This window comes from Garra rufa, chromosome 13, assembly GCF_049309525.1.
Source record: "Garra rufa chromosome 13, GarRuf1.0, whole genome shotgun sequence".
In the NCBI taxonomy this organism is placed as follows: domain Eukaryota; kingdom Metazoa; phylum Chordata; class Actinopteri; order Cypriniformes; family Cyprinidae; genus Garra; species Garra rufa.
In genome coordinates this window covers 43,813,742-43,838,975 of record NC_133373.1, presented here as the reverse complement: position 1 = coordinate 43,838,975, position 25,234 = coordinate 43,813,742, and the positions used below count along the sequence as shown (strand labels likewise).

Sequence of the window (25,234 nt, the reverse complement as noted above, 5' to 3'; positions counted from 1 at the left end):
TAGACAAAGGCAAGGCTTTCCATTAAAGGAACAGTTCAGCCAGGAAATGGAAATTATTCACCGTCATGTCATTCCAAACCTATATGACTTTCTTTCTTTTTTCCGTTATAGACAAAAGGCGTTTAGAGGAAGTATTTGAAATGAAAGTAAATCAAGACAGATGCTGCTGAGATCCCAAAAAGGGCAAAAACACACTCATTACTACATTTTATTACTGAAAGAAGTCTCTTCTGCTCACCAAGGCAACATTTATTATACAAAAAATAAAATAAAAAATATGGAATTTTAATTTTTAATACTTTGATCTATGAACATAATTAAAATAAAATATTAAATAAAATAAAAATAAAGGAATTTTAATTCGGAATTTGATCATAATAAAATAAAATAAAATAAAAGGAAGGAATTTTATTTTGAATTAATTTTATTTATGAGCAAATAAAATAAAACAAAAAAATAAAATAAAAATAATATAAGGATTATTATTTGATGGACCTTGACCTACAAGCATAAATAAAATAAAAATAAAACAAATAAAATATAGCATTTTAATTTCAATTACTTCAATCTATGAGCATAAAATATAAAATAAATGAAATTTTAATTTCAATGAATTTTATCTATGATCATAAAATAAAATAAAATAAAGGAATTTGCTTTTGAAGGAAATTTATCTATGAACAAATAAAATAAAATAAAATAAAAATAATAAAGGGATTATTACTTGAAGGACCTTGACCTTCAAGCACAAATAAAATAAAAATAAAATAAAATATAGAATTTTAATGACTTCAATCTATGAGCATAAAATAAAATAAAATAAGAGAAAGGAATTTTATTTTGAAGTAATTTTATTTATGAACAAATAAAATAAAACAAAAAAACAAAATAAAAATAATAAAGGGATTATTATTTGATGGACCTTGACCTACAAGCATGAATAAAATAAAAATAAAACGAATAAAATAAAAAATTAAATTTTTATTTCAATGAATTTTATCTATGAGCATTAAATAAAATATTATAAAATAAAGGAATTTGATTTAAGGAAATTTATCTATGAACAAATAAAATAAAATAAAAAAAAAATAATAAAGGGATTATTACTTGAAGGACCTTGACCTTCAAGCACAAATAAAATAAAAATAAAATAAAATAAAATAAAATAAAATAAAAATTATTAGGACCTTGATCTACCTATATGACTTTCTTTTTTTCCCGTTATAGACAAAAGGCGTTTAGAAAAAGTATTTTTAATTAAAAAAAAAGAAAGAAGTCTCTTCAGCAAAATTTATTTAAACAAAAATACAGTAAAAATGATAATATTGTAAAATATTTTTACAATTAAAAATAGCTACTTTCTGTTTGAACATATTGTAAAATGTAATTTATTTCTGTGATGCAAAGCTAAATTTTCAGCATAATTACTTCAGTGTCCCATGATCCTTCAGAATCGTTCTTATATGCCAGTTTGCTGCATATTAAAGTATTAAAGTATAAATGACAGGATTTTAATTATTGGCTGAACTGCCTCTTTAAATCAGCACATTTAGAGCATAGCCAAACATGGCTGAAGCTGGAATCTCATGCACTATTTGTTCAGCTGCTCATTTTTCAATCATGGCTCACAGGCATTCAAATCAAATCTCGCCAATGAAGCCCTGTCATACAGAAGACAAAGCAATGAACATGCTATATATTATTTATCCATAAACATGCATGTTTTCCAAAGTTGTGTTCATGTGTGTGTCTTAGTTGTGCGTACAGTATGTGTGCATGAACTCACTCCTGGTGCTTTGCGTTTTCGAGCAGGTCGTCCGACTCTTCGTGTTGGTGTGTCCGTCACTCTTTCTTCACGTGTGACCTCACACACTTCCTGTGGTGCCTCTGGACTCTGAAACAAACAAACACACAAACACATCAGAACTACAACAAACACACTCACCCTGGCGTTTCTCTTTCATTTGAAGCTGTAATCGGAGATATTAATGACACTGGCTCAAAACCGCACTGTACAACCAGAAGATATATTTTTTCTGTCTAGAATATCCTCTTTGACATGTAGTTTCCCTCTAAATAGTGAATAACAATGACAGAAAGCAAATACACTTGAATATAATTAATGTTTTTTTTTTTTTTTCAATTATTTTAAAGCGATGGTTCGGAGTAGATTTGACTACATTGCTATGCACTCCGAAGCCCATCTAAATACCCTATCCGAAGTTTTTTTTTACCTTAGTCGAATATTGACGGAGATAGCCAAGCTTGTCGAATGGCTTGCTACAGCCATATGGTACGTGTGATGTATCTCGTAAATTGCACCACTAAACGTGCAAGTAATCTTACCAAACTTCTACAGTAGTGTAAATAGGGTATGTACTCACAAAACGCTGCATTGGAAAATTTGTAAGTCCACCATGAGTGTATTAAAAACAACTGTTACCCGATCCCTACTAGTCTCAAAAGTGACGTCGATGTGTCGCCATTTTGGATTTTTGAGACTATATAAATATTCTGAATGTGTTTCATGACCTTATTTCAGTGACTTCAAAAATTTAGTTTTTCACTAAGCACGCATAAATGTTGTTTTCTCAAGAACACAAATGCGTACATTAATGTTGCTTACATATTATTGTAGCCCAATATGTGCTGATTACAATGTAATCAGATTTAGACCATTCATATGTTTTTAAGATACTGAAAAAAGCACAAATGTCAGGGCATGTCAAAACTTCTCCAGGGCCCCAAAACACCCTCAGACCCCAGAGGGTTAAAATAAAATATTAAATAAAACAAAATGAAGGAATTTTAATTTGAAGAAATTTGATCTCTGAGCATAATAAAATAAAATAAAGTAAAATAATTAAGGGATTATTATTTAAAGGACCTTGATCTCCAAGCATAAATCAAATAAAAATGCCCATAGATTGAAGTCATTGATATTAAAATTCTGTATTTTATTTTATTTTATTTTATTTGTAAAAAATAAAATAAAATATAGAATTTTAATTTCAATGACTACAATCTATGAGCATAAAATATTAAATAAAATATGGAATTTTAATTTGAATGAATTTTATCTACGAGCAAATAAAAAAATAAAATAAAACAAAATAAAATATTTTTTTTATTTCAATGGCTTCAATTTATGAGCATAAAATTAAATATAAAATTAAATAAAAGGAATTTTAAATTAAATGACGTTAAACTATGAGCATAAAATCAAATCAAATCAAGAGATTATTATTTGAAGAACCTTGATCTACGAGCATGATATAAAACAAAATATAATATGGAATTTGAATTTGAATTACTTTAATCTATGAGCATAAATAAAAATAATATAAAATAATGGAATTTTAAAAGATTTTGATCTATGAATGTATAATAAAATAAAATAATAATACATATAAATAAGGACTTCAGCATATTTTCCAGTGACAGACTCAGACTCACACACACACACAGAGATGATCCGTCTGGACTCTCTCAGCGGGGATCCAGTCAGATGAGAGCGGTTACTAAGGTGAAAATACTGCTTAGCAACTGTCTCCAGCAGGTCATGATGCTGCTCTCCTGAACAAAACCATGAGGTCATTTCCCTGGCAACAATCCCAGCAACCATGTGCCCACTAATGTTATTTATCCACTAGTGTTATCACACACAACCACAACACACACACACACACACACACACACACCGCACAGTTGTAATTCATGAACTCTCCCATCTCTCTCATAAATCGTTCTGCTGTAACCTTTGAAACAACACAGAGTTTAATCAGTCCCCACAGGTCAGGGGTCACCAGGGGAGTATTTGTGCAAACGAGAGTGTGTCAAACCGCCTGAATGGATGTTAATAGTTATTAAACATTAACCTCAAGTCCATTAGAGTTATGAAAACCACTAATAAACGTGTCATGAACTCTGTTGCATCATTAGGCCACTCAGAATGATATTTCAGTGGGTCAGTGGAGCGTAATGGAGCAATCAAAGACTTCAGCCTCAATCAAGAAAGACGTGATGAACCGTAACCACAGTCTGTGAGACATCCAAAGACTAAATACCAAATATATCTGAGGAAACTGATGGAACAAAATCTGTTTCAAATAAATTAACTTTCTATTCATCAGAGAATCCGAAAATATATGTACACTAACTCTGAGTAGCTCTTTTCAACATTGATGTTAAGAAATTGAAAATAAATTTCTTGAGCAGCAAATCAGATTTCTGAAGGATCATGTAACACTGAAAATTCAGCTTTGCATCACAGGAATAAATTACATTTTTAAATATATTTACATACAAAACAGTTCTTTTAAATTGTAATAAGTTTTCACAATTTTACTGATTTTAATGTATTTCTTCTTTTTTTATTATTATTTAAACTGATTGCTTACATAAAACTGTTTTGATTTTTTTGATTTTAAAGAGTACTTTAAAAATGTTATAAAAATGCACAAATTTGACAAAGTTGATAAAGTCATTAATTACAATAAAAATGTAGATCAAGAGTTATTTTAGAATCACATGGTGGTTCCCACAATTGTGGGGGAAAATAAATAAATATACGCTAATATTTTAACAATACAGCGTTATACATATGTGACCCTGGAGCACAAAACCAGTCTTAAGTCGCTGGGGTATATTTGTAGCAATAGCCAAAAATACATTGTATGGGTCAAAATTATTGATTTTTCTTTTATGCCAAAAATCATTAGGAAATTAAGTAAAGATCATGTTCCATGAAGATTTTTTGTAAAATTCCTACTATAAATATATCAAAATGTAATTTTTGATTAGTAATATGCATTGTTAAGAACTTAATTCGGAGAACTTTAAAGGTGATTTTCTCAGTATTTTGATTTTTTTGCACCCTCAGATTCCAGATTTGTCCTTATGACTGGTTTTGTGGTCCATGGTCACATATATCATACATATATAATGAATAAAACAATATAAAAATATTATTATATTAATATTATTAAAAAACAAAATAATTTTAAAATATTCTAAACTTTTTAATTTCAAGGACTTTGATCTATGAGCATAAAATAAAATAAAAATGGTAAAATAAATAAATAATTTCATATGAAGCTGATATTTTATGTAACAATTTCATACATATATAAATATAAATATAAAAATAAAGAGATATAATATAAAAATAAAAGACTATTATAAAAAAAACAATGAATATTATTAGAAACAATGAATATTATTTTTAAATATGCTAACTTTTCATTTCAAGGACTTTGATCTATGAGCATATAATAACATAAAATAACTAAAATAAAATATAATTGTGATTCCCAGAATCATATAATCAATAAATACATAATAATTTAATATAAGCTGATATTTTATATTACAATATTATACATATATCATACATGTATAACAAATTAAAAAATATTATAAAAATAAAAGAATACTATTAAAAAATAGAAACTAGTAATTTTAAAATACGCTAAACTAAATTAATATTATTAACTTCAAGGACTTTGATCTATAAGCATATAAAAAAAAAATTAAATTTGAATGACTGATCTATGAGCATAATAAAATAAAATAAAATGAAATTGTATGTATATATGAAATGTATATTATTATACATTACACATATCATACATATATAATAAATAAAACAAAATTATACAAATAAAACAATGTTATAAAAAAAATATTACCATTATTAAAAAGAAAATAATTTTAAAATATGCTCAACTTTTAATTTGAAGGACTGATCTATGAGCATAAAATAAAATAAAAAACATGTATAAAATAATTTCTATTCATCAAAGAAAGAAAACAGAACTTTCCATTAATCAAAGAATACAAATACTAAGCAGCACAAATGTTTTATATATCAAAACAATCATTATGATTTATTGCAGTATTTCAGTGCCTTATAATAATAGAGAACGAAATGTAATTGTACTAATACGATAATTAGTTATAATTGTAGCAGGCTGGCTGTATTGTAAGAGTACAGTATAAACACATGACTCAGTATGTGAGTGTTGAACAGTATAGTAGTAACAGTAACATTACATCAGAGCGAGGAGACATTTTGTGCCTGCTTTTGTCATCTCCAGATTATTTCGGTCATCAGCGGGTTATTTTGGGACACAGCTGTTGCCAAGCAACCAGACTGGGCCGAGAACAGGAGGAAGTTCCCTGGTGTAACGAGTCTGTTGGGTCCAAGCACCTCTCTCTCTCTTTTTCTCTCTCTCTCTTCCACACAATCCACTTTCCATCTCCAGGTAGAGTACACATAAAGCCTCAAATGATTAAAAATCATTAAAAAAATATAATATTATAAATATATAAAAATATAATTAATTATAATATTTGAAAAAATGTACGAAATAAAATCTAAATATTATAATTTAAATAATTAAACTATATTCAATATCTTTGTCAAAACCTTATTTGAAATCCTATTATTAGCATTCACAATAACAACAAAAACATATAAGAACACAAATATAGCTAATTATGCATTTATAGCCAGGCCCGAAATTATTCATACCCCTGGCAAATTCTGACTTAAAGTTACTTTTATTCAACCAGCAAGTTGACCGGAAATGACACAGGCGTCTCCCAAAAGATAATAAGACGATGTACCAGTGGCATCATTGTAGAAAAAATATTTCTCAGCTTTTATTTACATTTGAACAAAATGTCCAAAATTATTCATACCCTTTGCAAACTGTCACAGTTCATGGGAAAATCCAAAGTTCTATTTCATTCCAAATAGTCCAAGCTGTTAAGGGAACAGCTGTTTTAATCAACTCAACAGGTGAAAAACAGAAGCTCTCTGCTGTTGGTTTGTGGACAGACAAAGGAGCTCACTGAGGACCTGCGGCTGCGCATTGTGGCTGCTCACAAGTCAGGAAAGGACTATAAGACCATATCTAAATGTTTTGAAGTTCCAGTGGCTACAGTGCAAAGTATTATTAAAAAAATACAAGACGTTCTGCACTGTGAAAAATCTCAGAGGACGTGGTCGGAAGCCAAAAGTGACACCTGTGCTGGCCAGGAGGATAGTGAGAGAGGTAAAAATTAATCCAAGGATCACCACCAAGACCATCCTGATGAATCTGGGCTCTGCTGGTGGCAACATCTCAAGGCAGACAGTCCAATGGACACTGCACACCGCTGGGTTCCACGGACGCAGACCAAGGAGAACACCACTTCTCCAGATAAGGCACACAAAAGCCTGTTTTGCCTTTGCAAATGCTCATCTGGACAAAAAAGAAGACTTCTGGTCTTCTGTTTTATGGTCAGATGAAACAAAAATTGAATTGTTTGGCCACAATGATGTAGCCTTCATTTGGCGTAAAAAAGGAGAAGCCTTTAACCCTAAGAACACCATCCCCACTGTCAAACATGGTGGTGGGAACCTAATGTTTTGGGGGTGTTTTTCAGCTGGTGGAACAAGAAACCTGATCACAGTAAACGGTACTATGAAGAAGGAGCAATACATCAAAATTCTCAACAACAACATCAGGCAGTCTGCAGAGAAACTTGGCCTTTGGCACCAGTGGACATTTCAGCACGACAACGAACAAAACACACAGCAAAAGTGGTGAAGAAATGGTTAGCAGACAAAAAAATTAACGTTTTGCAGTGGCCCAGCCAGAGTCCTGACTTAAATCCAATTGAGAAACTGTGGAGGAGATAAAGATTAGGGTGATGGCAAGAAGACCCTCCAACCTTAAAGAGTTGGAGCTCATCACTAAAGATGAATGGGCAAAAATACCAGTGGAGACATGCAAAAAGCTGGTCAGCAATTATAGGAAGCATTTGATTGCTGTAATAGCCAATAAAGGCTTTTCTATTGATTACTGAGAAGGATATGAATAATTTTGGACATGCCACTTTTTGTTCAAATGTAAATAAAAGCTGAGAAATATTTTTTTTCCACAATGATGCCTCTTGTACATCGTCTTATTATCTTCTGGGAGACGTCTATGTCATTTCTAATTTAAAAAAAAAAAAACTAACTATAAAAAAAAAAGTAACTTTAAGTCAGAATTTGCCAAGGGTATGAATAATTTCGGGCTTGACTGTATATTGAGTTTTACATTATTAAAATTTGTCTTTTAAATAACTGCATTTTTTTTTTCAGTTAGAATAAAGCATATAAAGGCCATACATGCATACTCCTGTATGCAAGCTTCTAACTGGGTCGATTTTCTCTGCCAAAGCAAACACTGATCTGATCACTGCCATAAATACTATATCAGCCAATAAATAACTTCAGCCGGGTTCACGGAGGGCATCTGAACGAGCAGAACAATAAAATACACCAGAAACAAAACACATACACACATCCGAGATCTCAAACACACCTTTTGCCCTGTTCCAGATCGATTACTAAAGCTCTAGTAACTGATTCACCCGCTCAACAGACCAAAGCTGGTGCAAAGTTAATGAAAAGCAATGAAAACACTACAGTTAACCATCAGCTCACCCCCCCAACACAACAAACTGTAATAAAATGCTTCTTTCAGTACACATTAACACAGATTTTTAGGTTGGAAATAGCTCATATCAGCATTTCCGTGGAGATTTAGGTGTAAACTGACTCAAATTCACCTACGGTGTTACATCTACCACATGCCTCACCTCACATGACTCTGAGCCGCATAAATCAGTTGTGAACACTGTAAGGCCCACGTACATAAACTACAATGGCTGTGTGCTGCTCCAACAGCTGAAAACAGATTTATAATAACTGAACGGCCATTAAACTGTAAAAGAAGCGACGCAAGAAAATGAAGAGTTACAGAGGGTTACTAGAGCGTTCCTACACACCCACAGTCGTAACCTCAATGACACTGCGGCGGTTCTCTCGAGATTCCTGAGGTCAGTAGGACTGGAAAAGCGCTCAGTCGCTCTCTCTGATGGGTTCCAGGTTAATGCTCATCAGTGACTTTAATGAGTTTCCCTAATCATTCATGTGGTTATTTCATAGACTGACTCCAAAAGATGGGCCATTTCAGATAAAGAGAACATTTGACTAGCGCCGAGGTGAGATTTGATTAGTTTAAATGGGTTAGTTCTGTCATCACAGTGGCCTACACGGGTATAACATGAAAAATGCTACAATAACACTGAATTAAAGCAATAATATTAGATTATTGCAACTTGGATGGCACACGTAACAGCACTAATATTTAAGAAACCCATCTTTGTTCAAAGATTTTACAAGCTTTGTTGCTATTGTCGTTTTTAGGCTAGAAATATTTTGTGCAAACCCAGTTGTGCATAGCCTAATTAAAGTGTGATCTAATAAAAAAAAATGCTAAAAATGCTAATTTAAACCATTTTTGTCCCCCTTGTGGTCATTGTGAGAATAAAATGCGTACTTATGGGAACCAGATGAGTCCTCCCCAATTTGACTTTGTTGCAATATGGAACTCTTGCATTATTATTGACATTTTATTTTATTATTTTAATACTGTAAGGTTGCTTTGACACAACTTGTATTGTAAAAAGCGCTGTATAAATAATCTTGACTTGACTTGACTTAGATTGCATAGCTAGCAGCGTTTGAGAGCAAATCGGAGCACAATCTGAAACGTCCATGCCGAGACGTTCTGGCAAAACTCATCTCATTTACATACGCTAATATGTAAATATGAATCTAATGTGATTGGAAAGCCTCTTCATTCACACAAAAAAGACTCTTCATTGATTGCTTTGCCGCTCACATACGTACAAAAAAGCATTAGTTAAAATCGACGGTAATAACAATGGCTTTGTTGATTGTTTTTCTGCTCATATACGAGCAAAAGCGGCTTAGTTGATTGTTGTGCTGCTTATATATGAGCAAAAAAGCCTCAGTTATAATCGACAGTTATAACAATGGCTTCGTTGATTGCTTTGCTGCTCATATATGAGAAAAAAAGGCGTTTGTTGATTGTTTTGCTGCTCATATACGAGCAAAAGTGGCTTCATTGATTATTTTGCCGCATTTATATGAGCAAAAAAGGCTCTGTTAAAAAACAACGGTTATAATGACGACTTTGTTGGTTGTTTTGTCGCTTATTTACGAGCAAAAAATGGCTTTGTTGATTGTTTTGGTGCGTATATATGAGTAAAAAAGGCTCCGTTAAAAAAACAACGGTTACACGATGACTTTGTTGTTTTTTTTGCCACTTTGATACAAGCAAAAAAGGCTCCGTTATAATCAACAGTTATAACAACGGCTTCGTTGATTGTTTTGCCACATATTTACAAGCAAAAAAAGTCTGTTGTTTGTTTTGCCGCCTTTACACAAGCAAAAAAGGTTCCGGTAAAAACAACAGTTATAATGATGGCTTTGTTGATTGTTTTGTCACTTACATACGAGCAAAAAAAACCTCCATAATAACCAACGGTTACAATAACGGTGCGATGATTGTTTTGTCGCTTATATACGAGCAAAAAAGTCTCCGTTATAATGATGGCTTTGTTTGTTTTGCCGCTTATTCGAGCAAAAAAGGTTATAACGGTTATAAAGACAGCGTCTGTGATTGTTTTGCCGCTTATATATATGTAGGCTCTGTTATAACCGATGGTTATAATAACGGCTTTGTTGATTGTTTTGCTGCACACATTCCAGCAAAAAAGGTTCTGTTATAATCAACGGTTTTAATGACTTTGATGATTGTTTTGCCATTTTTATAAGAGCAAAAAAAGCTCTGTTCTTATTGGTGGTCATTGATTGTTTACCGCTTATTTACAAGCAAAAAGGCTCTGTTATAATCACCGCTTCCTTGATTGTTTTTCCACTTTTATACGAGCAAATAAGGGTCTGTTATAATGAACGGTTATAACGACAGCTTCGTTGATTGTTTTGCTGCTTATACAAGATAAAATCAAGAAATGTTCATGTTATAACATTCTTGAAAATTAAGCTGTATTTATAGGCTAAAACTCGATAAGTGAGGTTTTAGACAGAAAGTAAAGTATTTCTATTGTTATTTTATATTTGTTTTCTCAATAGTTCGTTTCTTTAACACTATTTTCAGGCGTCGTTTAGTTTACAGCCTATAAAACCGTATGCGCTGCATGAGGCGACAGAAGTAGAAAAAATAAGTCATATTCAATTCGGCTTCATTGATTATACTAACAGGAGCGTACTAGTTTTGTCGCTTTCAGACCTCGTAGACGCGGTAAAAAGGTGTTTTACTCGCAGCCTGGTTTGTCCTTCTCACTTTGCCCGTGTCTGGCGGCTTCCACACGGTTCCCCCGCACACACACACACACACGCACGCACGCACGCACGCACGCACACACACACACTAGTGACGAAACGAATGGCTCTTACCGTTTTATTCGGCGCTGTGTCGCAGTCCAGATCGAGAGGCATGATGAAACAAAAACACACTACAGGCCTGATCGATGCATTTGAAATCAACACAAATGAAATAAAAGACATTAAAATGCTGAGGGACTTTTGTGGCGATGAAACTGATCCACCTTCAGACCATCAAAGCCTCCTTCTCCCTGCGAAACCAAACACAGGAAGGAGCGTATTAATTTATTTCTGGAGTGAAAAGGACATTAATAGTGTATGGTTTTAGGAAATCTGATTATTTTTTTCTGGTCAAGTCTATGAAAGGCGACACATCTTGTAAAAGCACAAGAGGAAAACAAGTGTCTCTAATGTTTCCCCCGGTATAAATGAGGCAAGATTGTCTTATCACATCACGACAGTCAGTAAAAAAAGACTTGATTTGTGTCCACAGAAGACAAACAGCAGCCCGTTTGTGGTTTAATGGGGAGAGTCTGTAACATGGCGGGCGTTTGAATCCCTGCCAGTTTGTCTTTGCGCTTTATAACGCGGCCGCGTCACGTCAACGTGCGCTAATTCCATGACGCTCCGGAAAAATGAGTGCATATCTCATTTATGTATATTATCTCATTCATTTTCACATAATCTCATTGGGAGTGGCATTAGAACATCAGTAAAATGTAGAGCTTTTACTCATGAAGGGCGAAATGTCTTTCCTGTCATCTTATACACGGAAAATTAGATTTGAGGAGAAATTGAGAAGGAACTCTCGAACGCAAAGTTGCCGCAACAACACGCAAATGTAAAAGATGACGTTTTAGTTTAACGACTGGCCATCGGGAGAACCGGGACAATTCCCGGTGGCCTGGCAGCCAATTTGGCCCGCTGCCATTTTTTTATTTATATTTTATTTTCATAATATATATATATATATATTGTTGTTGTTGTTGTTGTTGTTGTTGTTGTTGTTGTTTCTGTTGCCTGCCGAATGTACTAAAGTGATTATTTCCAAATTCGCCATTCAATAATAATATTCTAATAAATCGTAATCCGGTTTGTCTTGACTGACAACCAATTCGCCTCGCGCACGCTCCGCCCATCCGCGCGTCCGCCAAAAGAATGGAAGACTCGAGAATGGAGAGCCCAGGTGGAGCAGAGGGTCGAAACTGTCCTGTTCAGTACTTCATTTACAGGTCAGATACATCTGTAAATAGACTATTGTAGTTTTGTTTTCTTAGTTAAGCATTAAACTGCTTGCAAATATTATCAATAGCAGCCAGTTTGCTGCAAAATTAACAAAATGGCATAATTTTGTAAAGAGTAGGAATTTAGCAGACAAATATTCACATTGTTTTATAACACGTTTAGAGGGAGCTAAGGCTAACAACAATACAACCCTTACAAAAATTAACCATGTTTTCACTAAAAACCATTGTTACTATAGTTAAACTATGGTAACCACAAATTAAAAAAGGTTTTGCTACACTTTATGGTACTTGTAGTAAAACTCTGGTAATACAAATTGTAATCAAAATGCCAAACAAACAAAACAGAAAAAACACAGTTACTACTATACTTTCACCATAGGCCTAATTAAACCATGGTTAATTTTCCCAAGGACAAAACATGACCCATGATAATGCAAAAAAAAATTCAGTATTAGGATTTTACTAAAGATATATTCAAGATGTAGCTATTATTGTAGGCCAACAGTTTTGACATTTGGGCAAGATAAAACAATAGCACATGGTCCTAATGTAATACTTACATTTTTATAAAAAGATAAATGGACGTTCAAGAGATAATCTTTAATTATTTTGCGTGGCACCAGCCAATGGATTATACTTTTTATGTGATAATAATAATGGCTTTACAAAAAAAAAAAATATATTGTCCATGGTTTCAGAATTTGTTGTGGGTTTTTGGGATGGCCTGGATGAGTGTGAGATTTCCCGGCCTGAAATTTTGTCCCAGTCCGCCCCTGTTAATGACATTCACTTGTCATCAGTAAAATCGCCTAATTTTATTTGACAGCGTAAACTTTTCTGATGCTGTGTCTGATGTGTTGAAGCCTTTCTTAACACGACAGGGCTTTGCCAAGACTGAGAATAAACATCTTCAAGAGATCTTTAAATACATTTTATTAAGAACTAATAGGCCTATCACTACTTTATATAATGCGTGACAAATCGTTAAATGATAGAAATGAGCTAAAAGTAGAGTTATCACGAAATATAAGACTAAAATACACAAACATAAAGGTTTTTGTGAACGTTATAGCCTAGATAATCATTTGATAAACTACATTATGATCTTCGCTAGTCTTTATTCATTACTGACTTCTGTTAAATACAACTTAAGTGTTTTTTTTTTAAACAGTGAATCATTAGGAAAAGGAAATTCAGGCCGACCACAATTTTAGATCTATTTAGACACACAATTGGGCGTTTCTGACGTTAAACAATGAGTAACTGGAAGAACTGAAAGGCCTAATGTGGAAAATCAAGAATACACTCTTACAAATAAAGTTTCTGCAACACTTTCAGGTTCAGCACAGAATCTTCTTCTTATCAAACCAAACATTTTCACTGTATTTCACTCTTTGGAGACTACAAAGTTCTTGATGTTACATCAAAGGTTCTTCAGATCTTTTTTATTTTTAAACCAACAACTAGATAGATTTTTAGGTTTTGATCATTTAAGAAGAGCTCAAGGTGTTTATGAAGATGCATGACAGTGTGATCAGAAGCGTGACCTGCTGTGGGTCACAGTCCACCAAGCAGTCAAACACATGACACCTGACACAGGTGTGTTTAGAGTGAACAGACCTTCATGAATAAACACAATAAACTCAAAAACGCACATTTAATTACAGTTAATGATACAGTGGAGACACTATAAGCCTAATATAGGTCAGAGCTTTCATGCTTTCTAAATATAGGCTATTTTATGAATATTTAAAACCCCAACAACATCAGCATAACATATTTTGCTATACATAATAGTTGCACAAATAATCCTGAAAGAGGCCTCACAGAATTAACATCTCGAGATCAACCAGAACAGCTTTGTCTTCTGTTAGAATAAGCGTTTAAATTATATTCAACCTTCATTTCTCACGTAAGAGGAATAGTTATCCGTCTAACTTGCGATAAAGTCAAAGTTATTGATTAATATTGCATTAAATCCTGCTGATGATAACGCCGGTTGACAGACTTCAGCTCGGCTTCATTCACACATTCATGTGCACTATCGCGAACTGAACTGAACTGAATTAACATATCATATGAACTCACGAGTGCGGACGGAGGAAAAACTCTTTTTAGGCAGCAGCTCAGCTGCTGGATTATGAAACGCACATCTGAAATCATCATCTTCTCCACCTCCACCACCATCTTCATCATCCTCCTCCTCCTCCTTATATGTCAGAGAGAAGCTCGGTGTGTGTATATCTGTGTGAATTACCCGTTTCGCCATGCAGCCCCGGGCCTGAACCCTCCGGTGGTCGCGCACTGCCCGTCTTCCCTCCGCGTCTCTCCCCGTCCTGACCCTCCCCGGCACCGGCCTGCTCTGCTCCCCGTCTCGCCTAAGTACTCCTCGCTGCAGACTATAGCGCGGTGACGTCAGGTACCTACGTCACGTATGTGTTTACCGCGCATGCGCAGTGTGACAGTACGGTATGCCTGTGCAATTTGCATTACGTGGTGACGTTAGGCGTTTTCGCGTCGTGTGTGACGTAACGCGTCATTAAAACGCATGCGCATACTTAACATAATATTCTTATAAAATGTAAAAGTATTAAAAAAAAGCTAAGGTAAAACAAAAAGAAGGGGAAAAAAACAGTAATATGTAGTACAGCACAAGTCCATGATTTTAACCATGTCTGAGGTAAAATTATATGGAATTACAGAGTTTATTCTGTAATATTTGTGTAGTATTGTATACAAGGTATTAACATTGTTGCACTTTATTTCACTGTGTATATTGTAACATTACTCTGCACCTTATATGTTTCTTATTTTAACCTTTCCTCTGTCATGATTCTTGTTTATTTAGTATAATTATGGACATTTTTCTGTTGCTTTGGCAATTCTGCCTGTGGAACATTTAAGCCAATAAAGTAGTATTAAGTTAAATTGACCATACATCCGGAAGTTAATGAACATGTACATGCGCTCATTGCGCAGTAACGGCAGTAAGTATGGTGCGCATGCGTGTTATAGACATACCATACGTCACTTTGCGCATGCGCGGTAAACACATACGTGACGTAGGTACCTGACGTCACCGCGCTACAGCGAGGGGTGTCTCTGTCTCGGGTTCCCAGACCATAGATTTATATACGTAGATGCCTCATTAGCGACTGTTTCTATGGGCCGTTATACGTAAGCCGTCCGCCATTTCGCAGCGGTCAACTTGACGTCATTCACCCATTGATCTATGTAATTGACCATAGTAATCACTGAATATTCAAAATGCCACAGTCCTGCACAGCCGTTGGTCTGCGAACCTATAGTATGGCGAATGACGTCAAGTGGACCGTTCCAATATGGCGGACGCATCTACGTGCTTGGAGCGGTCCAATGCGATATCTTGGTGTGTTCTTGTATTATTGTCACCAGCAGAGGGCACTAATGGTTACTAAGTTGGTAGCTATAAAAGGTGTAGGAGAAGAATGAATGGTGTGCAGCCATGTGGCAAGCTGTCTGTGTGAGGCCGTAGGCCAGTTTGTTAATAAAAAGCCTTGAATTGAAATTCTGCGATTGGACTCTTCATACTTACCTGGCCATAGAAATCACAACAAAATTGGCGACGAGGATTTTTAATTTTTTTGGATGAAAAATGGCTGCAGTTGCTTCATTTCCTACGCCATTCCTGCCATGTCCTGGTGAGCCTTCGATACCTTTTGATGTTTGGCTGAAGATGTTCAAGAATTACTTGCTGGTCGTTAATGCATCTGGAGATGAATGGCCTCCTGCACGAAAGAAAGCACTGTTTCTTCATTGTTTGGGCACAGAAGGTCAGAGATTATTTTATACATTGCCAAATCAAGGAGAGACAATAGAGGAAGCTATTGAGGTGTTGGAAGCATACTTTGTTCCTCGAAGAAATGTGATTGCAGAACGGCATGCTTTTAGAAAAAGAACTCAAATGCCTGGTGAAACAGTTCTACAGTTTGTAACTTCACTTCGAGATTTAGCAGCAACATGTGAGTTTGGATCAAATCTTGATGAAATGTTACGTGATCAACTAGTAGAAAACGGGGCTAGTCATCGTATTAGAGAAAAACTGCTGTTGGAGACTGATTTGACCCTGAATAAAGCCATCACAATTGCTACTCAAATTGAAGCTGCTGGTGAACAAGTTAAAACTATTTCAGACCAGAAGTTTGTACCTGTGCAAGCTATACAAGGAAAGTCTATGTCAGCTGGTGGTCAGTATAAAACAAAGTATTCCGTAAAGCCTTCCATTTCATCTAAATCCTTCAAGTCTTCTAAAGTTTCTAAGATGACTTCATCAGTTCGTGCATGCTATCGTAGTGGATCAACAAAACATTTAGCAAATGATTCAAGATGCCCTGCTGCTTCAGAAAAATGCCATAATTGTCAAAAGATTGGACATTTTTCAAGAGTATGTCGCTCACAACAGACACGGTCAGTACATGAAATTGAATTGCCTCTGTTTCCATTCTGCCAAAATCTGTGTACGAGACGTACTTTAAGAAAGACTCCTTGCTACCTCCTTCTGTTAAATTGGTGACTTATTCTCGTGACCCAATACCAGTGCTTGGATGCTTACCTGTCACTGTCACAAAGAATGATGTTAACTGCAACACTTCAATTTTTATAGTTGAGTCTGGCACTGCTCTTCTGGGAATGGATTTAATTAATGGCCTGCATCTTCACTTTGGAGGATCTTCTGTTTCAATGGAATCTGATCAACTTCCAGCACATGTGATGGGCCTTTCTGCTTCAGTGCCTGTGGCCAAACTAGGATGTGCAAAAGGTTTCCTGCATAAGGTAAAGATCTCTTCTGATGTTGCACCTGTATGTCAGAAACTCAGACGGTTGCCATTGTCTGTTCGAAATGCTGTTTATCAAGAACTTCAGCGTCTCCTTGACCTAGGTGTTATTGAAAAAGTTGATGCATCACCTTGGGTTTCACCAATTGCTGTAGTGAAAAAAAAATCAGGAGGCATTCGCATGTGCGTAGACCTACGAGAAGCAAACAAAGCTGTGATTACAGACAGTTATCCTCTGCCACATATTGATGAATTGTTATCAAAATTATGTGGAGCAACTGTTTTTTCTACAATTGACTTGGAAAGTGCATACTTTCAACTTCCATTACATGAAGAAAGCCGTGACTTAACTGCATTTATAACCCATGAAGGCCTATTTAGGTTTTGTTGTGTACCCTTTGGCCTAGCTTCGGCACCTTCTGCCGGTCGGACACAGAATGAACATGACTGCATGCTTAATAAAGTTGTTCAACTCTTACAGACTGCAGGACTACAGTTGAATACTCCGAAATGTCAATTCAGTAAGACAAGTTTACAGTTTTTGGGCCATACTGTCTCTGCACAAGGTGTACATCCAAATGAGGATCATCTTAAGGCAATGCTTCATGCACCAGTTCCTGCAGATGCACATCAGCTTCGTTCTTTTCTGGGGCTAATATCATGGTACAGCAAGTTCATTCCAAATTTTGCTACTGTGGTAGAGCCATTGCGTGCTTGTATCAGGGAAGGAGTTGACTTTACTTGGTCAGAAGAGGCTCAGAAAAGTTTCAACATTGTGAAAGAGTGACTGCTTAAAAGTTCTGCATTGGCGTTATTTGATCCAAATTTGCCCATTGTAGTTTCAACTGATGCCTCAAACTATGGACTTGGTGCTGTATCCGCTCAAATTCATGAAGATAAAACTGAACGCATTGTTGCATTTGCTTCAAGAACCTTGTCAACTGCTGAACGCAAGTATTCAACGATTGAAAAAGAAGCCTTAGCATGTGTATGGGCTGTTGAAAAATGGAGGATCTATCTTTGGGGTCGGAGATTTTCTACGTACTGATCATCAAGCTTTAACAGTGCTACTGTGTCCCAAAGGTACAGATCATGCAGGAATGAGAATTGCACGCTGGACAGCAAGACTTCTATGTTTTAACTATGAAGTCATCTACAGTTCTGGTTCTCAAAATTATACCGCTGACTGTCTGTCTCGATTGCCTTTGCCAGCCTCTGAAGAGGATTTTTCTGATGCGGAACCTGAATTAGTTGCATATCTGTCTTCTGAGATGTCTGCTGTAACTCCAACTGAGTTTGCTTCTGCCTCTGCGTCATGTTCAGAATTGAATTCATTACGTGCACAAATTGATCATGGATGGCCTTCTTCATCAATGGCAGTTAATAAAGATCACGTCTTCTTGTTCCTGTTTCACTTCGGCACATCTTGGTAAATCTGGCCCATGACGGTCACCAAGGAATTGTGCGTACAAAGCAGCGTCTTCGAGAACTCTACTGGTGGCCAGGTATTGATTCTTTGGTGAAGGAAAAAGTCAAGAACTGTCAAGTTTGCATTTCTTCTGACAAGACAGCTATTGTTTCTGCTACATTGCAACCCGTACCTTATCGCTCTGGGCCATGGGAAAAAGTAGCTGTTGACATTGTAGGCCCATTTGAAACTGCTACATTGGATTGTCGTTATCTAATAACTTTGATTGACTATCATAGTAAGTGGCCTGAAGTGGCATTTACTTCTTCGATCACAGCTCAAAATGTCATTAAATTTTTGACATCTGTCTTTAGTCGATTTGGAAATCCACAGTACCTTGTATCTGATAATGGATGTCAGTTCCGGTCAGTGGAGTTTGCTGAGTTCCTGAAGAAGAGAGATATTCAGCATATATGTACATCAGTCTATCATCCAGCTGCAAATGGTGCTATTGAAAGATTTCATTGTGTGCTCAAGAGCTGCATTCAATCTGCTATTGTGTCTGAGAAGTCATGGAATCCAACAGTAACACAATTTCTTCAAACTTACCGTGCGACTCCGCATTCTGCTACTGGGCTATCTCCATATGAGTTATTCTGTTTTAGGAAAATGCGTACTTGTCTGAACATCTTTCCTCCTCCTGTAACCAGCAAAAGTCTAGTAAGTCAGAAAGTATCTCTGTCACAAGAGAAAATGAAAGCATATACAGACTCTAGAAGAAGAGCTCGCACCCCTAACTTCAAACAGGGAGATTGGGTGCGAATACAGAGTCCAGTTCATGTCCCAAAAGGACATCCAAAGTTCTCAAAACCCATTCAAATCACTTGTCAGATTGGTCCATGTACTTACCAGTTGTCAGATGGGAGAAAGTGGCATGCATCTCACCTGTCTCCTACCTTGGAACCTATAGAATGTTTTTCTAGAAATGAACTTGTAGCCCTTGAAGATTGGGACTTTGAAATGTGGAACGCAAATAATTTGATTTAAATCGGAACAGTTTTGTAAATCATTTTGCGAATTAAAATATTGAAAATCAAATTATTTGCATTACGCAAAGCTCAGATCTAAGTCAAATGATTCGCGAACCAGCGCTCCAAATCCTAATCTGAAATGATGGTTCGTGAATCATTATTCAGATCGGGACCTAGGAGCATGGATTGCGAATCATTTGATTCAGTTAGGGACATCCGAGTGCATACGTTGAATCATTTGTTTCAGATCAGTTAAATTCGGAAGACATTGTTTGATATATGAAATCTCTGTTTGAAGCCCTTGAAAAAAAAAAAAAGTAGTGCTTAAAGTCCTGGAATTTCATTTTACAGTATCTGTACGAACAGATACTGAACACACAATGGTTTTACAGTTTACTGCACGTTGTTATTCTTCTCCTTATTTCCCTATAATGGCAAATGAACCGGAAGTCTCGGCCATAGGCTTACTTTCAAGTTGCATATTTAATTAATATTACTCAGTACTTAAATGTATAGTTACACTGTAACAAGGAGACCGTAAAATAAAGTGTAAGCAAATATGCAAATCATTCAGTACCATGTAATACATTTGTATTACCATAGTACCATTTTTTAGGGGACTTGACCTCTGCTAAGGCCAGACACAGAATAATATAACTGTATGAGGGAGAGACAGTCAGACAGAGAGAGAGAGACAGGCGAGGAGCGGTGTCCTTGAGTGAATCTCTGCAGCGTCTTATTCTGTCACACACAGATTTCCCCCAGCGTACACGTCTGCTCACGCTGCTCTCATTAAAATTCACTCCACGTCACGCCTGCTCACGCTGCCAGAGTGCCGAGACCCTCCGACCGCCCGTCTCGCTCTCTCTCTCTGTCAAACAGGTAGTGAAGAGTTTACAGCTCTCAGATCTCACTTATACTGTGACTAAGTGAACAAAAAATGCAGAAAAAGTACAAACAGTGAAGCATGTGGATCATGGCATACTGCCCTACAAATGCAATATATATCCCATCATCAGAGAAGTACATGTTTTTAGTGCATAGTAGTAGTATGCAAATTTGCCCGCAACCACTGAGAGAGCATCATATTACACTGAAGGCCTGTATGGGACCACACATACAAAATTAAAGTAACAAATAGAAAGGTAAAGTATGGAAGTCTTTTTTCACAAAGGTTTAGAATTTCAAAAGTTTACATACACCTTGCAGAATCTGCAAAATGTTAATAGTTTTAGCAAAACAAAAGGCATCATACAAAATGCATGTTTAGTTTTTATTTAGTACTGACCTGAATAAGATATTTCACATAAAATATGTTTACATATAGTCCACAAGAGAAAATAATAGCTGAATTTATATAAATGACCCTGTTCAAAAGTTTACATACACTTGATTCTTAATACTGTGTTGTTACTTGAATGATCCACAGCTGTTAAACTGAACAGTTAAACTGCCCGCTGTTCTTCGGAAAAATCCTTCAGGTCCCACAAATTCTTTGGTTTTACAGCATTTTTGTGTATTTGAACCCCTTTCCAACAATGACTGTATGATTTTGAGATCCATCTTTTCACCCTGAGGACAACTGAGGGACTCATATGCAACTATTACAGAAGGTTCAAACACTCACTGATGCTCCAGAAGGAAACACAATGCATAAAACTTTTTAATTTGAGGATCAGAGTAAATTTAACTTATTTTGTCTTCTAGGAAACATGTAAGTATCTTCTGTAACTTCTGAAGGCCAGTTCTAAAAGAAACAAAATAAATATATTATGGCAAAATAAGAAAAATGTACACATCTTCATTCGGTTCAAAAGTTTTCACCCCCCAGCTCTTAGTGCATGGTTTTTCCTTCTGAAGCATCAGTGAGTGTTTAAACCTTCTGTAATAGTTGCATTTGAGTCCCTCAGTTGTCCTCAGTGTGAAAAAATGGATCTCAGAATCATGCAGTCATTGTTGGAAAGGGTTTAAATACACAAAAATGCTAAAAAAAAAACTAAAGAATTTGTGGGACCTGAAGGATTTCTCCAGAGAACAGCGGCCAGTTTAACTGTTCAGGACAAACAAGGGACTCATGAACAACTATCTCTAAACAAAAAACACAGCTGTGGATCATTCAGGTAACAACACAGTATTAAGAATCAAGTGCATGTAAACTTTTGAACAGGATAATTCAACTTTTATTTTCTCGTGGACTATATGTATAGGTCTTTTATGCGAAATATCTTATTCAGATCAGCACTACATAAAAAATAACATGCATTTTGTATGATCCCTCTTATTTTGGTCAAATAATTATTTTGCAATTCCCAGTTCTCACAGTTTTGACTTTATATATTATATTTAACTTTTCTCGACTTGTGAGATAAAAGTTGCAATTACCCATTTTTACTTAAATAATTCTTTTTTGAAATTCAGACTAACTTTTTGCTCAGAATTGCAAGTTTGTATCTACAATTCAGAATTTTTCTCAGAATTTTGAGAGGAAATTGAGAATTGTGAGATAAAAGGTTGCAATTACTTTTCAAACTTTTTATTCCATGTTGGAAAAGGTCTTCCATAGTAAAGAGAGAAAAGCTCTAAAGGAAAAAAAACAATACTCCAGCCTTGTTTGTTTTCAAAATATCATTTATTCTGAACACAACAAATCATCACCTGAAATCACATGCATGTAAATCACGGACTCATTTCTCGTTTCTGTAAAATTTGCTTCTTAAAAAAAATATGAAAAAGTCGTTCGGTGGACAGAGCGAAACACAGCGGCTACCGGCACCGTAATGATCGCCTCCGCCAAACCAGCCAGCTTTCACAGAAGAGCTCTTGATCCGAAGGGCACAGGAAGTGATGTCATTACGCCCCGTGTACCGCAGGTAGAATCACATGACGCAAAGGTCCAGAAACAAACGAGTCCATGAATGAACTTTTGCGCAAACACAGCAAATTTTTACAGGAGTAAATAACAAGACTGAAGACTTCAAACAAACTAAATCAACAAGTCATTTTTGGCAGATATTAAGATTAAAATGAAGGCATCAATATGATTCACATTCCAGCTTTGCACAAAAACACTCTATAGAGAGGCACACAAATACACACACACACCTCCAAAAAAAAAACACACAGCAGGTCAGACGTGTGTGTGCGCAAACGTTTGTAGATAAGAAATGTTCGTTCACAGGAAATATTGACTACAAACAGTGCTTCTAGAAAACAAAAATTAACAATGGGTAAAACTCTCCAGAAACAGGAGCACAGTACATAATCAGTACCTGTTTGAAAATCTATAAAACTAAATCAATTTGAGCTTAAATATACATAAACGCTAAATCGGACTTGAAAATCTCGGATACGTGACCAAAATATTTCCTCAAATGTACACTGGAAAGCTGCTAAAATGCTGTCTGTCTAGTGAAAATAAATAAAAAAAGTGAACTGAAAATAAATTACAGTACTGAACTCAACCCTTTTCTTTAATTTAGCTCCTTTAGAAGGCATTTATACTGCATTTCGCAGCAACTGCGTCCTTAAAATCAACATGACCACACCCACATCCAACAAACCACGCCCACATACCTCAGCCAGCCAATCAACTCATTCCGCTCGTCCTTCAATCATGCATCACATTCTATTGCGTTCCGTTCCGTTCCCACCTCAGTCCATTGAGTCTCGTTCTCGTCAGATCTGACACGTCTTTGGGTGCATCTGTTCTTCAAAAGCTTTCAAACTTTAAAATCAGCTACAAAATTCAAACGAGAAAACCTAGTCAAACTAGCAAGACACTTTAAAACTGCATCTCTATCTCAAACACAAAAAAAGCATTAAAAAAAACACTGAAAAACAACACATTTTCCTTCTCAAGCAATCCACAGGAACTCAAATCCCTGAACTCTCTCTGATCGGCTGAGTCTTGGTTCAGAGGTCATTGTCTCTTTGTGGTTATGCGTTTGCATGGTGATGCCACCTCTAAAATAATGCAGAAAAGGACTTGTTTGAATATTCAAAATGAATAAAGCAGATACTGAAATAACACAGTGTGATACTCACATGGCACTGCGTGCTTCATATTTGGCTTAACCTGCAAAAAAAATACAAATTTTTGCATGAGACGTCTGCTAGCATACTGTAAAAGCTGTAATATTCAGACACACAGAGATGTTGTCTAGAAGTCTCTGGTGATCCATTAAGTCTCTTATCTGGAATTAGTAAAGCTGCTTCGGCTCAGTACAGTAGATAATCTACTACCTTGTTTCCTCAACCCTTGTTTAACCTACATAGTGTTTTTAATTAAATAGACCCACTATGCTTTTTTACACAGTGTAGAACAATTGCGCATATAAAACAGTTGGCTTTTGTGTTCCTCGTTATCAAATGCATAAATACTAACAAAAAAACTGCTGATGTCAAAAATACAGCAAATTGATTTATTTTACATTTTTATGTAAGGTTTCTATCAGTGCTTGCTGTAAATTTTTAAGCCGTAAGATTTACTTATTAAAAGAATTATTACTTTTATTCATCAAGGCCGGTTTAAATTGATCAAAAATGATAGAAAAAAAGACATTTGTAATATTACGAAATGTTTCTATTTCGAATAAATGCTGTTATTTTGAACCTTCTATTTTTTGAAGAAACCTAAAAGAAAATGTATGTTTTTTTTTTTAAATATGAAGCAGCACAACTGTTTTCACATGTTTTTTTGAGCAGCAAATCGTCATATTAGAATGATTTATGAAGAATCATGTGGCACTGAAGACAGGAGTAAAAATTAAAATCACAGGCATAAATTATATTTTAAAATATATTCAAAAAAGTAAATGGTTATTTTAAATTGTAATATTTCACAATTTTACAGTTTTTACTGTATTTTTGATCAAATAAATGCAGCCTTGGTGAGCAAAAGAGATTTTTTTTAAACATATAAAATGGGCCATTCCACAGAATCGGTCCAAAGTCAGAGTCGGAAATGTCTTTTTCCACAGTTTGTAAGTATGCAAATTTTATAATATCCAAGGTACACATTTCTAGCAGTTGTACAGTTAATTTTCATATTGTATTTTCAGAAAGTTTTGGAACATTTGTCCTCTCCCCATATTTTTCACTACCGAAACACAGTATTAATAATTTAATTAGAAAGGTTATATTGACCCATTAAGATTTTGCTTACATCTACATTGTATATATATGTATATATATATATATGTGTGTTTACAGAAGTACGTCGATACCAATTATATTTAACAAATTTTCAAATGTAATTTATGAAATTTGTATTTGAATTCAATTTTTCTTAGTAAAAGGCAAAAAGTTGATCATACTGATCTAAAACTTAAGGATTCATTAGTTTGAAAATACACTGAACCAAACGCTATCATAAAATCTTAGTTGATAATTCAGTATACTTTATTTTTGACAAAACATCCCATGTTTCGCTAGTAGTGACTGCACATTTTTGGTAGTGACAGTAATGTTTTGGTAGCAAC

The 25,234-nt window shown here is 35.2% G+C and overlaps 2 long non-coding RNA genes across 2 annotated transcripts; both read right to left on the bottom strand.

The window, feature by feature from the left end:
• Positions 1-1,784: 1,784 nt before the first annotated feature.
• On the bottom strand, positions 1,785-14,869 carry LOC141283711 (uncharacterized). Its single transcript, XR_012338196.1, has 3 exons — positions 14,759-14,869; positions 11,327-11,505; positions 1,785-1,894 (listed from the first exon to the last, which is right to left on the bottom strand). It is a non-coding gene; the product is annotated as an uncharacterized lncRNA (long non-coding RNA).
• Positions 14,870-22,361: 7,492 nt separating this feature from the next.
• Positions 22,362-24,903, bottom strand: LOC141283580 (uncharacterized). Its single transcript, XR_012338173.1, has 2 exons — positions 23,799-24,903; positions 22,362-23,717 (listed from the first exon to the last, which is right to left on the bottom strand). It is a non-coding gene; the product is annotated as an uncharacterized lncRNA (long non-coding RNA).
• Positions 24,904-25,234: the final 331 nt, after the last annotated feature.